Consider the following 17,500-nt stretch of genomic DNA (forward strand, 5'->3'; position numbering starts at 1 on the left):
TTAAAACTATTTATATGGAGCTCAGATGAGTGCCTCATATTAGAAACTAAAGTTTCTGAGCACAAAAGAATAGCATACTGACTGGACGCAACTTTAAGGTCTTGAATATTTGCATGAAGACCATGAGTATTGCAATACAAAATACGACATTGATGAAATCTGGGACAGACTGGTCCCGGATTTCACTCAATGTCTCCAGACCGCATAAGAATTAATAGTAATAAAAAAGAGACACCTTACTTTAAAAAAAAAATATATATATATTAACAAGAATCATTACAAAAACAATATGTACAGAATTATAAATAATATCCATAATTGAAAAGACACAGCTACAATGTAGCCCTCTTAAATATGCTGTTAAATGTAGCCACATTACAATGAACTGCGTGATAGTAAGTGACATCAATGAGGGACAATGTTCATCTCTTAAACTTTTCCCGTCCCAAGTTGCAGCTAGTTTATTTCACTCAATGCCTACTTCACTTCTACAGCATATTCCGTATCTCTATTACTGTCCCCTCCATCCACTTTACTTCTCCTTGCTCCTCTTTCAGTTTTAGTATTAAACAGTTGATTAAAATGCTCTCTCAATCACTTCTGAACGTCTTCATTCCCATATCTATCCTTGATGAATTCCAGTTGTTACTGATATAAAAATATTTATTTTTATTATATATTTATGACTTCTCATAGACTTTATTTATTTCCAAAAAAACTTGAAAAGGCTCAGTAGAAGTTGTACAAAACAACGCAATGAGACTCATCAGAAGCTCTCCAAAATGGACCAGACATTGCTTGGTAAGAGCAGAAACTAATCTAATTTCCTTTTCAGCAAGGATTAACATCAGAAATTGCAGTACTATATTCAAGTCAATCAAACCAGACAGAGACTACCCGACTACCCTTTGAACAACAGTTTATAAAGACTCCACCCCTTGGTGGAGGAGGTTGATCCTCCAACGAGACATGCGAAGAGACTACTGGATACACATAGAAGAATGCAAAAGCAGAATGAAGCCTTCAAGATAGAGGGACAATGAAAGTCTGACAGCTACATAACTAATGCCCTGTGGTCAACAAACCACTTCCAAGAAAACTTTGCCATCCTCCCGTAACAAGAAAAGCTCTCTGTATGGCATAACAACTTACTGCAGCATCAAAAAATGCAATTAATAGCCCTTGTGCCACCAACATCTACTAAACTGATGGATGATTTGATCGTGATATTCCAGGAGCAGCAGCAGCAGTCATCTCTCCATCAAGTTAGAGATAATACTGGAGAATTTTCAACCACGCCTTCACCTGGCAAACCGAGCTAGGGGCGATTGCCCAAGATCTAAATCACTCAGTTAGTCTACCTGGAGGAAATAGATAAATCCACACTGATTCAAGAAGAGCCCTTCTGGCTCTCAGCAACAAATAACGCACTGAAAATATCTAACTATTCACAGTAATGCAGTATCTAGCCTTAGCTCACCAAAGAAACAACAGGTAGATCATCCTGAATTTAATTCCAAGTCATACTGGAATAATTAGCAACGATGAGGCCTATCAACTGGTCAAGTCATCCCTGATATGCTAGACAATCAGTATCACACTTTAACCTTCACTGAAAATCTTCAAGAATCAAATGACTGCCTTTTGCAACATGCAAAAGACAAGTGAAGTAAGGCAGGCCTTTTTTGACAGCTTCAGATCAGCCAAATGATACATAAAAAAAAATAACCTAATCCCGCATCCTGTAATAAATACTCCCCGCCATGTTGCATTCATCATTTGTAGACTGCCACTGAGGTATCTGTGCAACTGACAAAAGATGATTGATAACGGCGAGGACCCAGCAGCACAGCAGAGGAGAGAAAGACCGTGCAACAACTGTCAGCAACTGACAGATGAACCTCTGCTACACTACCTGTTGCATTGTCCAGAAACAAGCGTACTATGACCGGATTTTAACTCTAATATTCCTGTAATTGTGACAGCAATCACAAAACACATCATTGCTAATATTAATGCATTTTCAACCTTTCTCCATTGTTACCCTCCCTCTTAAAAAATGTAATTACCAAAACAAATTTGAAACCAAAGTAACACAATTTTGTAATTCTCTGCTTAACCTCTTTTAAGCTCTCCTCTCACTTGCATTTCTCTTCTCTTTTTAAAGAAGTTCAAGAATTATTACTCATTAATATTATATATGATAACTATTTAGACGTCCGAATGACTATTATACAGAGTTTAAATTCTATTTCTATTTCTTTTATTATTTTTAGGTACAGGAACGTTTATCCAACCCTTTCTCTATCACGTATACTCCCTAACCACATTATCTTTTTCAGATGTCTCCTACCCAAGCTGAAACTTTCAACTATTGCTCATCCTGAAAACTTAAGCCTAAACTACTAAAGAAGTTTTTACACTTTCTATACCAATATCTTAAACTAAATATTTCCTAACTCCTTCCTGAGCCCTTCTACTTACTGCTGTACCTCTTTCTCTCCAACCAAATGACGGGGCCAGAGGGTTCTTTTCCAGTAGAATCTAATAATCAGGCTCTCTCCATCATGGGGCTCAATACTATACAGTATTCTAGAAGTTTTATTAGAGCTGTGACCAAGTGGTGGAATGATCTTCCTAATCGGGTAGTTGAATCAGTAGAACTTCAAAAGTTCAAAGTTGCGGCAAATATTATCATGTTGAACAGGCTGACATAAGTCTTTTTATAGTGATATATATGATTATCTGTTTTAATGTTGTTAATGTTTTTTAAAATATATCATTTTAATTATTTTTACTTCTTATATCGTTTATTTATTTTCTTGTTATCTTTCCTGGCTGGGCTATTTTTCTCTGTTGGAGCCCTTGGGCTTTTAGTGCCTTGCTTTTCAAACTAGGGTTGTCGCTTGGCGAGTAACAACAACAACAACAACAACAACAACAACAACAACAACAACAACAACAACAACAACAACAACTACAACAACAACAACAACAATAATAATAATAATAATAATAATAATAATAATAATAATAATAATGATAGATGCCTCCCTCCCCTCCATCAATTTCTTCCTTTTCATTTGACCTTAAGAAGCCAGGGCACCTCTAAAATAAGGGAAACATGGGGCTGAATTGACAATGAATGAAAGTTACCTATTATCCCTCTCCAAAATCCCAAACCAACTACAAATAACACTCGCTGATTATCCTATATCATAAATCACCTACAAACCTAAACAAAATCTACCCAAACACCTACGTGCTACAAGCATGCAAGAGCTCGTGCCTTGCTGTAAGGGCCAGGTAATCTGCAACAACAACAACCTCATTTGACATAAGTCTTAGCTCAGCTCCCACACAGTTCTTGAGTGCCCCAGCTTGCTAAATATTATGGCCTTGCCAAGTTTTTCAGCTTAACTTGCAGACTGTCTAGCCAGCTGGATTTTTCAGCTCACTGTGTCCATTTACTATCTGGGTGACTGGGCAGGTCATTACCTGTATGGTCAACAAAACACTGCAAGAATAAATACACCAAATCATGAGTGTCAGGACTGTAAAGATTATAAGTGTCACAGATATAACCTATTCTACCATATAGGCCTTCATAATGATTATGTCTAGGATTTAAATTTCACCACCCACTGCAGGGACTGCCAGCGTGCATCAAACCGAGTGCAATGATACTTTGAGGAACATGGGTCCATGAACCTATCATGGATGGATAAACAACCCCATACTCATCCCTCTACCACATCACCCGCCAGACCCAATGTCCTTGTTCCTACCTCTTCCTCAGTGCCAGTGAGATTCCACACCCTTCAAAGAAAAAGAAGTATCAAGACCCACGTGCTACCCATACCAGCCACAAATTCTGTTGATGCTTCACTGTTCACCACTCAAGTTGCTGCATCTTACTCCATCACTCCAGCTGATGTTTTACCATTCACCACTCAAGTTGCTGCTCCACTGTCTAGCACTCCAGCTGCTGCCACTTCAGTACTGGAGCATCAGCCATGGACCTTGATCCTTCCACCAACTCTTCACCTCATCAGGCGAGACCCATAAGCCTGATTGCAATTGCACCAAGTGCCTTACTCAACTCCTTGCTGAGGCTTCTATCATCTACAGCACCAAATTGTCAATGGACTCACCACAGCACACCTTATCAGATCCAAGGAAGTTACCCAGGTACAAGCTGTTGGGCACATGAGATTCCCTGTTATATGCAGCAGTAGCTGCCAATGTAGCTTCACACCCCAATATCCAGATAACAACCAGACCCAACCTCAAGTCTTACTTAATCACTACCAATGATAAAGACCACTCCAGCCTTCTACAGAGTGAATCCTCCCTGACGTTCCTTGATCATGCCAAGAAGTTGAGGAAGGCAGTGGTCTGCAACTACCCTGTTAAATTTCCTCTGGCCTCTATCACTGACTGCACCAATGTTGGCCATGCTGAGCATCACAAAAGCAACTGCCATGAACCCACCAAGAGCATCACAGTCCCCTTCATGCAGGAAGCAAACACTTTGTGGTGTGTGCAGTAGAAATCCCCCTTTCAAATCTGTGTTGATTCATACCTGGAAGGGAAAGAGACAGTGCAAAAGTGCCCCAACCGTGCAATTTCCCATCACACTTGGAACAGGAGGTATTCAGAGTGTCTTAAAAGGTTAAAGGATGCGGAGACCGTCCTACCAAGTACATTAACAGAATCACCACCAAAGCTACAGAGGATTCCACATTCCAAACCACTATGCAATCCACCAAACGTAGCTGACTCTATCATTGCTCCATTTCCAGCCACTACTCTTGCTCATGGCCCCCTATCCAAAATCCTTCTCATACCTAACTTACCTGGAATCCTCCTACCTAATCAGCTTCTTCCTTCATTAGCCAAGAAGAATCCTTGTCCTTTGTAAAGCTGATCTCCTTAGTCCCACGTCTTGTAGTTAAAGTCTGTTCCCTACTACAGACTCCATCCCTAACCATCCAGTCCCTCCTTTTCCAACTAGTATCACTCCCCCTAGAACAGGGATAAGATTTAATGCTTAAAACTGCTTTTGTTCTCTCCTACTCACAATCCTTTTCTCCTCTGCAAGTCTCTTTAGCTCACTGGGAATTACAGCGATGAAACTAAAGATAATATCTTTGGTTCCACATGGAGCATAGATTCTGAGTTTGGGCAGTCATGCTCTTTGGGCTAAGCAATGGCGTCTGCCTTGTTGGGTCCAGCTTGGTTGTGCTGTAAGTAAACAGATAACACCCATAACATAATAAGAAAAAGTTGACACCTCTGGTCCCGCTTTTTGTGCTGAGCGACTGCTTAAGGAAACACCTCTTGAATTACTGCGAGGCTTGCTGAGTTTCCTCTTGGGGACTATGACTTTTAGTCTAAGGGCGCCAGACCAGAGATACTCGCTGGTTAATCTGTGTGTGTGTGCTCCTCATTTATTGTCATCAGTCTCAACTCAGCTCCCGCATAGTAAGGACTATTCAGCTCACTGCCACACCACTCTCGACCGTCTTGGTTGGCTGAAATTCTCGGCCCAGCCGTGATTTACAGCTCAGCTTGGAGCATTCTTGACTGTCGAAACTTTCAGTGAAGTGACACTAGAGTTTTGCTTACATATCAGTTTCTTTTATTAGAGACTTGGGATGGGATCAGTATCCTGAATCACACTGGCCTTGCAGAACTTCATACAGACACCTGGACAAGAAATGCCGGTTTGTGGCCTGTCACAGGTACCGGTAACAGAAAATTCAGGCAAACTAAATCCAGATTGGATGTAACACCATTTCAGAAGTTACTGGCACAACTGCTCGCGTTTTTCAAGGTGTATCTGTGATATTGCAGAGCGAGGGTCTCCAAACTACAATTCCATCCCAGTTCCTGCTATCACCCTTGACACTGATCCTCTCTTAGACAATTTCCTCAAATCTATTACCTCTTATCCCTCTTCACCTTCCCCAGTCCAAGTGCCTGCCACCTCCTCTGCCCCTATTGCTGTCTGACACGGATCTGCCCCTACAGCTATGACTGCCATGTTCCCCCCCCCCCCGTTCATGTATCAGCCACCTCCCCTACCACAGTTGGACTCCCTGCTACCAAGAAGAATTAGAAACTTTCCAAGATTTCTCCTGCCACCGAACAATGCCAGAGTCTTCAAATCAACTTGCTACAGCTTCATCTCTACCACCTACAGACCCATCTGTCCTACCTGCTGAATCACTTACCTACAACCCTGCCCTCGGCTCCTGGCCCAATCTTCCTACAGTCCAGACCTGCCAGCAAATCTTGCACCAGCACTCTCCTATCTTGTCCAACAGACATCGTCATGCCCACCGTCCTCTGCAAGGGATACAGAGGAAGCTACTGCAAATGTCCTCCCTGACTTCGATGGGAAACTCCACCGAGACTGCATTTGCACTGACTGCCTCACCCAGCTATTGAATAAAACTACTGTCAGAATCTCCAACTATTCCTAATTTCTTGCGGTGACTGGACAGTTTGATACCTGACATTTTGATACCGGACATTTTGCTACCGGACATTTTGTGACTAGGCTTTTTTGCTACCGGACATTTCAATACCTCTATATATGGAGTTAAAACTACAAATCAAAAATTCATAAAGGCTAAAAGAAATTTAATTTGCAAAAACCATATTACAAGTATAATTAAACAAAATACAAGCATCAATATTATCTAGTTAAAAATGTTTAATGATATGAGCAATGCCACAAAGATATTGGATTTTATTTGAAGGGTCATACTGGTCCAGCAATTTTTTTTTTACGCTGATCGGCGTCCGTGTATTTTTTCTTTGAAGTTACGCTGTCTTCACAGTTGAGATGGGCAATTCTTGTTGCACTAAGAGCCTCTTCATGTTTCAAAGCAGTTGTAAGGGACCAAATATTAGGATGCACATTTGTCACTGAGGTTCTTAGTGCATTATGAAATCCTTCAACGTGGTCATTCGTGTGCAGAATTCAATTTTCAGGGCATTCATGAACATTCCATAAATGAATAGGGAAGACTGACTCGACCCTTCACCTTCGTTGACCCCGACCCCTCACTCCTCCAAAATAACATGTTTCGAAATATTAAACAAGCTCTTGTGAAAAATCGTCGGCATCAGTTAATTCTTCGAGGCCGTCAATAACGACGTCAATGGGAAGGAAACACGAGCGGATAAACATCTCACTTTTAAACTAAAATTATCATCTGGGTGATATCTCTGTTTAAAACCTATTGTTACAACTTGTAAGTAAACATTTTGGGAGAGGTGAAATAGGTAACAGGTAACATCTGAACTAGGGAATATATCTGATAAACTATTGGTGGCCGCTTTTTCAAAATCCGAGTCAGTTACACATATTAAAATTTTTTCAGTATCATGTTCGCCACTGTCAAACTGTAGCCACTGCAAACTATTTTCTAGGTAACAATACTGATTAGGAATCAAATAACCATGTCGTACCTGAGGTATAGGCGGTACATTATCTTATACTTTTTTCCAACGCCTGATACTACGACCCAACGATGATACTGAAGCTAATTCTGAAATAACATACATTCAGATTTTGGGTTTCTTTACTTATTATAGTCCGAGGAGCATCTTGTGTAGAACAGGACATTGTTTTCATTTGATGATGTGCTACTTTCGATTCCACTCTTGCTGCTGTAGCACTGTGATTATGCTCACCTACAGTTTTTACGATTTTGTTGTCACTATCACCTATATACCGTAGGCGTGTACGCGTGCTTTACACAACCTATTTTCGCACTGCCAATATTACTTTGAACCATCCTTATTAATTTTGTGTTTATCATATATATAGTTTAGATCATCTAGTAATTACTTTCCATTTTCTGTTGAAGCAATCAGACGAGGCATGGGTGGTAAAATGAATATATATATATATATATATATATATATATATATATATATATATATATATATATATATATATATATATATATATATATATATATATATATATATATATTTAAATATATGTATATATACATATATATATATATATATATATATATATATATATATATATATATATATATATATATATATATATATATATATATATATATATATATATATATATATATATATATATATATATATATATATATATATATATATATATATATATATATATATGTATATATATATATATATATATATATATATATATATATATATATATATATATATATATATATATATATATATATATATATATATATATATATATATATATCCAAATGTAGCAGCCGTAGTTGAAAGCCTAGTGGTAGTAGTAGGCAGAGTGATAGAAAAGACTAAGAATATTTAGGTTCGACCAATGTTCACTATAAAAAGCCGGTCTTTGAACAAAAATATTTAAACAACAAATTACAAGAACAGTTTGGCTGAATTGTCCGGTATCAAAATGTCTTGTATCAAAATTTACAGTATCAAAATATCTTAAAAGCATTTTTTGCACCTCAGCCCAAATTCAGGGTCAAGATCAACAAAGCACCTCATCGTAAGGTGAAGTAGCAGCCCTTTCATTTGGCAACTGCAAACTAAAGTTGGCAACTGCAAACTAAAGTTCTTATCTCACCCCAAGGATCTAGAGAGTGTTCGTCTCGTTTGGAAGGAAGCCTCCCTGTCTCTCCTTCATCCAGCCAAGAAACAACACAGAGTCATTGTCTCCAGATACCCGGTCACTATGCCACTACCCATAGCCACCTTGCTCAGCAGTATCGATGATGCAAATCACTGCAATGCTCTTGATGAACTTCGAGTCAGCAAGATCATTTTCATATTCATTGGTCCTATTCAACCTTCCCTTGACTTGCGAATATGGGCACCTTTTCCCATTAGGGACTACATTTTTTAGCCACTTTGGTGCTACCACTGGCAACAGAATTGCATCACGTAAATACTGTAGAAAACCCAATATTTGTGGAGTCTGTACCTAACACCACTACACATAAGAATGCATAGATGTCCGCAATCAAAGTCCGTCAAGCCAGCTAAGATATCCCAATACTCACTCTCCAACGACGCATAGAACAGGAGGTGTCCTGAGCATCTGAGAAGGATAGGAGCCATGCATGGTACCCCATTGGTCAACACCCCTTAACCACCATCACCACTGCCTGAACCATAGAGAAATAATTGCCAGAGACTACGTCGTAAACCCACTTCTATCCCTGATCCTGCTATCCCAGCTACCTCCATTCTTGATCCGGTGATCGAAGCCATCACTGCTCTTGTTCCTGTTGTCCGCACCAATTCTTCTCAGCTGCAGTCCCTCTCATCCCTCACCCAAATGATCGAAATCTTGTCCTTTCAAGACCTGATCCCTATATCAATTCACCTTTTCACCCATGTCCTATCCTTTTATCAATGTCCCATATTCTCTTCACTCTCGTAAACAAAACCTCCCAATCTTCCAACCAAAGCCCACCATCTCATCTCCCCTTGAGCAGGGATAAGTTCTTTTGTTTAAAACTGCTTCTTTTCTCTCCAACTGATACTCATTCTCTCCTCTCCCATATCTTCTACTTACTATGACTCGCTGCTATACCACTAATCTCTATTACTAAAACCTTTCATTTCGGTTCCTGAAATGGGCCATTTTGATTACTCTGAGGGTGAAACACATACCCATCAAAGCTCTGTGTGTTGAACAAATCACTGCTCTTCTATGAGCTGAGCAGGAGATACTCTGTAATTACACTCATCCATAAAATATTAACTGAATTGTAGGCTATGACATGTTATAAAAAAAGACCACGTTTATATAAAATTCCTGGCAATTGATTGAACGATCCTCATTTATTACTTGTTCTTCCAGCTTGATGATGAGCAGGTGTACCTTGATGCCGAGAGCGTGTTGCAACTTGACCCCACCCTTACAAATGATGAACTTGACCCCACCACTGGAGAAGAAAGATAGATAACTGAACCTTGGAACGTCCCCAGATTTCTTACATAAACCTATGTTCATATGACCTGTTATGAAGTAAAGAATGTGATTATTAAGGGATATATTATATCCATATCCTCTCTAAGAATAAAAGTAACACAGTTACTGAAGGGGTATAGTGCTGTCCAGAAAAAGAAAATTAGATCAATAGGAAAGGTGTTTGATAAAATTAATATCAGTGAGATAACCGTTATCTTCAATCATCACTGAATAAACAAGAATCTCGTACCGAAATGATAATAATAGTTAGAATAAGAGAGGAGTGGAAAAAGAGGTAATATGAAAAAATCCGAAAAGTAGTACAATTGTTGAATATTAAAGAAAAACCTGATTTTTTTTTATATCATTTTACTAGAATTGTTGTTGAAATATTTACGAACAAGTTGATTGTTATTAGTGAGAATAATTATTAGTGGAAACACATTTAAAAATGTTTCTTTTAGTTGAAAGTAAGCTGGAAATAGTTTGAAAAGAACGTTTGGAAATATGACTTTAAATGTAATGAATGCAATTGAGATGGATCAAAAGGAAGAGAAAACATCACATACGAAGAAAACTGAAATAAGAGGGGTTTTAAATATAATTTCATGATGCAACATCATATGAATCTTTTAGATTGGGATTCAATATATTAGTGAGATGGAAAAAGATCGAGCTAATAAAAGTAGAATGGAAAACGTGAAAAAGATTCACGATGACAGTAAAAGGAATGCAGAGAAAAACTCATTCACAGACAAAGATGAGAACGTAATTGAAAATATACAAGAGAAAAGATCATGTACGTTGTATATGAATAGTTTGAATATTCTTTTTAATGTATGAGATTGATAAATTTTGATAAAGTATGAAAGTAGTCTAAGAATTAGGAAATAGGATTAATCCTAGAATAGATGGGATTACAAGTCAGTTGATTTTGTTAAACTGTGTTAGTGTTATTGAATAGAGGTTCAGTTTGTAAAGTGTGCCAAACTTGGAAAAAATATCCAAAAATAAAAACGTGCATTAGAAATTATGTGATATAACGTTAGAGATAACATAACTGGCTGTATTAATGATAGTGCATTACCTTTTATTATAGACTAGGAAGGTTCTACAAAAGGATTCTAATTGAGAAAATGTTAAAAGTGTTGTACACTACATTATTTCAAATAAGATAGGTCATGCTAATATCAATATAGAGACGCCAAGGAGGTCGTTGAGAATGATTAAAAGCTTGCATGTAGGAGAAGGTTTATACCTATGGGAATGTGTACAGGAATGGGACTGATTTCCTATGAATGTGAAACCCTGGAAAAGCCTGTTGCCTCCATTGGTATCAATAATCTTTTAGGGAGAAGTACTGCAAAAAAACATTAATAATAAGATAAATATTTAGGTGAAGAGTTGTGGGAAAAGGAAGAGAGTCATATATAGAATGTTGACTGGTTGTTATTTGTAGGTGATATTTTACTTTTTTGAGATTGTCGAAAAACTTAAAAGCGTTTGCCAAAGAATAAATTGATGATAAACATGAAATAGATTTTGATAATGAGGAGGAAGACCTTACATTTAATAATAACTCAGAATATGGATTCAAAGAATAAGTGAAGCAAGCAATGTAACAGGATGTTTTCTTATGATTCTTAAGATAATTCCATAAATTACTAAAGTTTCAGTAAAAGTTTTGGACTAACTGTCCATTTTGGTAGTGCAATGCAGCTGATGAATTGAAATTGGACGGGAATCAAAATACAATGTTCATAACTGCCGGGAATTTGGTTGAGGAAGTCCTATAAATGGTATGATTGGTGGTGTATAATGCATGTTAGGAAAAAAATTACCTTAATATCTAAAAAATGCGAGACGAGTACAATGATTAGGTGACAGGAAGAATTGTAAACAGATTGTTCAATGGACTGTTGAGACTCCCTATTTGTGAGTGTAGGAAGTAAGTTATGCTTTGGAGGTTTCACTACATAGAGGATCCCTCAATGTTTTAAAAATTATAGAAGTAATGTGACAGTGACTATTTCGGGCTCGTTGATCTGAACCGAAAATGGAGTTCATATTTGTTCCATTTTTTTTTCTTCGGTGTCGTGATAATTAAAGCTTCAGAATAATTTACAGATTTGCCACCAATGTCTAATCAATGAAATACTCCTTTTTATTAGCCTCCTTTAAAAAATAATTCTAATCCTTGAGCACAATAAAAGTAAATCAGTATCCGATGACAATCTTCCCATGGAGGAATCTAATTCTTTAGTTTATCAGTTTCTAATTTCCCCTCACTGTTTAGCATAAAAGATATCAGAAGCATTTTTTTTCTGCAGTTTAATAGGATAGACTAAATTATAAGCACACTTACAAGTATCGGAAGCTTGGAAATTCATAAAAGGACAGACAATTGTTTGAAATAACAAGAACCCATTGTAGATCTTGCTCTACTGTTAACCACTCACGCCTTTGTGAGACATAATTGAATTCGAATTCTTGTAATAAAAAGAAACGAGAGAGAGAGAGAGAGAGAGAGAGAGAGAGAGAGAGAGAGAGAGAGAGAGAGAGAGAGAGAGAGAGAGAGAGATAAAACCTTCATATCTAGCACCTATAGGATTCTCTATATATATAAAAAAAAAGAAAAAAATGCTCTTATCATCAAACAACAATAAAAAAAAATGTTTATCATTCAAGAACAAATTTGAAATAAGATGTTTTCTCTCATCCCATTAAAACTAATCAATTATTGGTTCTACTCTAAGTCATAAAACGTATAAATAGACACAATAACGAAGTCATATGCTTTGTATCTTTCCAATACTGCAAAAGAATAAAAAGTCTTTTTACACATTTCATAGACGTCAACGTGAACACCACCGACGCTAACACTTACCGTCACATATAAAAAGGAACTCACAAATGTACATGAATACATCTACATCCACACTCACACACACGAACAGACACATGCGGACACTTGTAACCAAACTTCTCTCGTACATTACTTCTTTGTAGGGAAAACGAAAATTGGTTGACGAAGAAAATTATTCATACGAGAAGTATAGAAACAGGGTAAAAAAAAAATGGTTGCCGCTTCCGCAATCACACTGAATATAACTTAAGTGAGCCAGTTATACTTGCTACAGTCGGATTTCATTCACTTGAATCATCTGATGCAAAAATTGAGAGCCTAGGAGCTAGAAATGTATATATATATATATATATATATATATATATATATATATATATATATATATATATATATATATATATATATATATATATATATATTCTTACGAAGCTGGTCCAGTGTAAAGTAAATACTATAGTTTATTTATATTTTTGTTTATATTTCATTTGTGCATTGAGAAAATGAATAACCAGCCTGTCATATGAGTTCCTCTCGTGTATATTTAAGTGTATCATATAAATTATGTAATATTGTCGTTAATTTCATTGTATTCCTTTTTCAAGTCAGTATGTGTATATTTACGTTATTTCTAAGAAATAAATTTTCACTTAAGGTATTTTTGTTACGAAATCTTACGCAAGCTGTTTGAGAGTTTTATGTGACCAGATCTTTGGAAAGTTTGTGAAAGTAGCTAAGTTTTATATATAAAGGCGACCTCAGTGTTGCATAGGAAGATAGATAGATAGATAGAGATTTCCAGCCTAAAGACAGCCATCTTCCTCTTCCTCTCTCTCGCATCTAACTCAGTACCTTGTTTTAAAAGTGTACAGTGACATTTCCAAGATTTGAAGTGACGAGTCTTCGTAATCATAGTGACTACTTATAAAAATTCTCTTGAGAGTTATTTTAGGAAGGTGATAGGTTGTTGTATTTTAATCTGGTTATCTATTTTTATTAAATGTCAGACATAGATATTTTTCTTCTTTGTCTTTCTCTTTGTCTGCATCTTTTCCCACCTTTATGTGGGGTCGATATTTCTGGCCAGCTTTCTCCATCTACCTCTGTCCCACACTTCATCACCGGTTAATCCCTTTGATTGAAGGTCATCCTTGATACAGTCCGTCCACCTTTGATTTGGTTCCCTCTCTTTCTCGTTCCCTGTACCTCCATTTCCATCACTCTCCTCCCAATATACTGTTCATCTCTTCTCATGACATGACCATACCACCTCAGTCTACTTTCTTGTATCTTATCTGATAGTTATCTAACTCTTGTGGTACCCCTAATTACTTCATTCCGTATCTTATATATTCTTGTCACCCCACACATCCATCTCAACATTCTCATCTCTGCCACATCCAGTTTCTTCTGTCTGTCTTCTTTATTGCCCACGTCTCCGCTCCATACATCATTGCCGGTCTCATAACTGTCCTGTGTCCTTTACCTCCAACTTAACCCCTATTTTCCTGTCACAGTACTCCACGCCCTTTTTTCCAATTCTTCCATCCTGCTTGTATGCTTTGGTTTATTTCTGCGCCCAGATCACCATCCTCTGCAACTGTTGATCCTAAATAATTGAAATTTTCAACTCTTTTCAATCTCTCTCCTTGTAAGCTAACTTCCCCATTTTTCAATCTTAAATACTCTGTCTTTTTCCTGCTGATCTTCAATCCTCTATTTCTCATTTCTCTTCTCCAGTCCTCCAGTTTCTCTTCTACTACCTCTCGCCTAGTGTTACATAGTATAACATCATCAGCAAAAAGCATACACCAAGGAGTCTGATCTCTAATACCTTGAGTTACTACATCCATGACCAGATCATATAGGTAAGCCCTCAATTTGCTTGGGCCTTCTCATACATATCTTGGGTGATTCTTACATATTTCTCAGGGAATCCCTTTTCTCTCATACATCTTCACAGCTCCTGACGTGGTACTCGATCGTATGCCTTCTTAATGTCAATGAAGATCATGTGTAATCCTCTCTGTTTCTCCCAATGTTTTTCTATCATCTGCCTCAAAGCAAATATTGCTTCTACAGTCCCTCTTCCAGACACGAATTCAAGTTTTTCCTCACCAATTGTTGTTTCATCTATGAGTCTCTTCTCAATGATCTTTTGTAGTTGCCACATTCCTGGATTTCTCCCTTCCCCTTATAGAAGGGAATGATTAGTCTTCTTCTCTATTCCTCTGGCATCTCTTCCTGGTTGAAGATTTTCTGCGTCAGGCCCCAAAAGATATATATGCCTTCCTCTCCAAGAAACTTCCATACCTCTGCTGGTATTTTATTCGGTCCTGCAGCTTTACTATTTTTCATCTTCTTTACTGCTTGATTTTCTTCCCTTCTAGACACTCCTATGGTAACTGCTTGTTTTTCTTCCCTTCTAGACACTCCTATGGTAACTGCTTGTTTTTCTTCCCTTCTAGACACTCCTATGGTAACTGCTTCGTTTGGGAGTCCATCTTCAAATACTTTTCTTGGATTCTCCTCATTTAATATTCCTTCAAAGTAAGTTTCCCACCTTTTAATCTCATTCTCTTCTGCTACATCTATGCTATTGCTATCTTTCATCTCCCTTATCTGTGTCAGGTCTTTAGATGTAGCTTCTCGGGCCTTAGCAATTTGTAATATTTTCTTCTCTCTTTCTGGTGGTTCCATCTCTTTATAGACTTCATTTAATGTCTTTGCCTTTGCCTTTGCTACTGCTCTTCTTGCTTCTTTCTTTGACTGTTTATATTTTTCTTTATCCTGCTCTTGTTCTGATAGATCTGCCTTCTACTTGGCTTCTTTCTTGGTTTTTACCCGTTCCTGCACCTCATCATTCCACCACCACGATTCTTTATCATATTGGGGGTGTTCTTCCTGATGACTTTCCAAGTACTTCCTAACCGATCCTTAGAATCAATTTACTATTAACGGTCCACCATTCTTGTACATCCTCATGTAACCTTACTACTTCCAGCACTTTTTCCTTAAACAAAAATTTCACTTCTTCCTCTTTCAATTTCCACCACTTAATCTTTGGGTCCATTCTCATCTTTTTACTTTTCCTACAACGCCTTAGTCTGCAATCAATTACCACTAACCTTTGTTGCTCTGCTACACTCTCCCCATTTATCACCTTGCAATTTCTAACCTCCGTCGGATGGTCTCTCTTACTCAGCAGCGAATCTATCTGGCTCTCCCTGCCACCGCTACTGTAAGTAATCAGTCTCTTAATCTTTTTCTCAAAGAAAGTTTTGATCATTACTAGGTCAAAAGCCACTGCAAAATCAATCACTCTTTCTCCCCCATCATTTCTCTCACCTACACCCCTTAGACATAAATTCTATATTCAGATATAATTTCTAGTGAATCAAGTGACTGTATAATTTTCAAAAGTGTTATTTCTTTTTTCTTAGTTTAAGGTTTATCCAGATATAATAGTTCAAGTCAAGTTATATAATTTTCATATCGTAACATGTTTATCTTAATGTGAGTTTTGTTCAAACTTAATATTTCGAGTGATTTATTATATCTATGTAAATTCTTTTCGAACTGTTGTAATTCATATAGAACATATTTATTTTTGTAAAGCATGTATCATTCCAGTCACCATTGTTTAAAGTGGTATTCGCTCGCATCCTGTCAAAAAAATCGTAGTAAATAATATTTTTTAAATAATCTTGAGAATAATTACTCAGTTTTGTTTTGAGTGTACATAAGATACCTTTCAGTCCTTGGTATTTTATATGTTGCTGTCTGGGAGTTATTTAACTATCCCAGAGCTCGTGTAATAATATTTCTAAGAGTAACAGATTTAATGTGAAAGCAAACAGGTGAGTTTAGAACTAGAGAGATTGTTTAGCTTGCCAGCCGTAATACATATAATATTATATGTTTAGTTCCCAGGCACGAACCATACTATAATATATTTTTGGTGGCCAGACCCGGGAGCCATCATCATCGTATAATAGTATATATATCTAAATATATATATATATATATATATATATATATATATATATATATATATATATATATATATATATATATATATATATATATACATACATATATATATATATATATATATATATATATATATATATATATATATATATATATATATATATGTATATATATATATATATATATATATATATATATATATATATATATATATATATATATATATATATATATATATATATATATATATATATATATATTGTAAGAACATTCCGATTATAGTTTTAAGAGTTCAAATTACGAAATATACTAATTAAAATTAACGAAGAGTACTTTAAAGGACTTCGGATATTCAGATGACATGGTTATGTTAAGTTAGTCAAGGGAGGAATTGCAAGATATGATAGAAGATTTTAGGAGAGAGGGATGAAATGTGGATCTTCAAATGAATGAGTAGAACTAAAAAAAAAAAAAAAGGAAAATGCAGAGCCAGCAAATAAGGATTATGGAAAAACAACTAAAGATTGTTAATGAATACAAGTATTTATAACTGACAATAACTGCTTCCTAAGGACTTCAGATGATAATTAACAGAAGGTTAATCTTGGGATGGAGTTGTTTTGGTCCAGAATATGAGATTTAAAAAAAAGGGTAATTTAAAT

This window comes from Palaemon carinicauda, chromosome 10 (genome assembly GCF_036898095.1).
Source record: "Palaemon carinicauda isolate YSFRI2023 chromosome 10, ASM3689809v2, whole genome shotgun sequence".
Classification (NCBI taxonomy): Eukaryota; Metazoa; Arthropoda; class Malacostraca; order Decapoda; family Palaemonidae; genus Palaemon; species Palaemon carinicauda.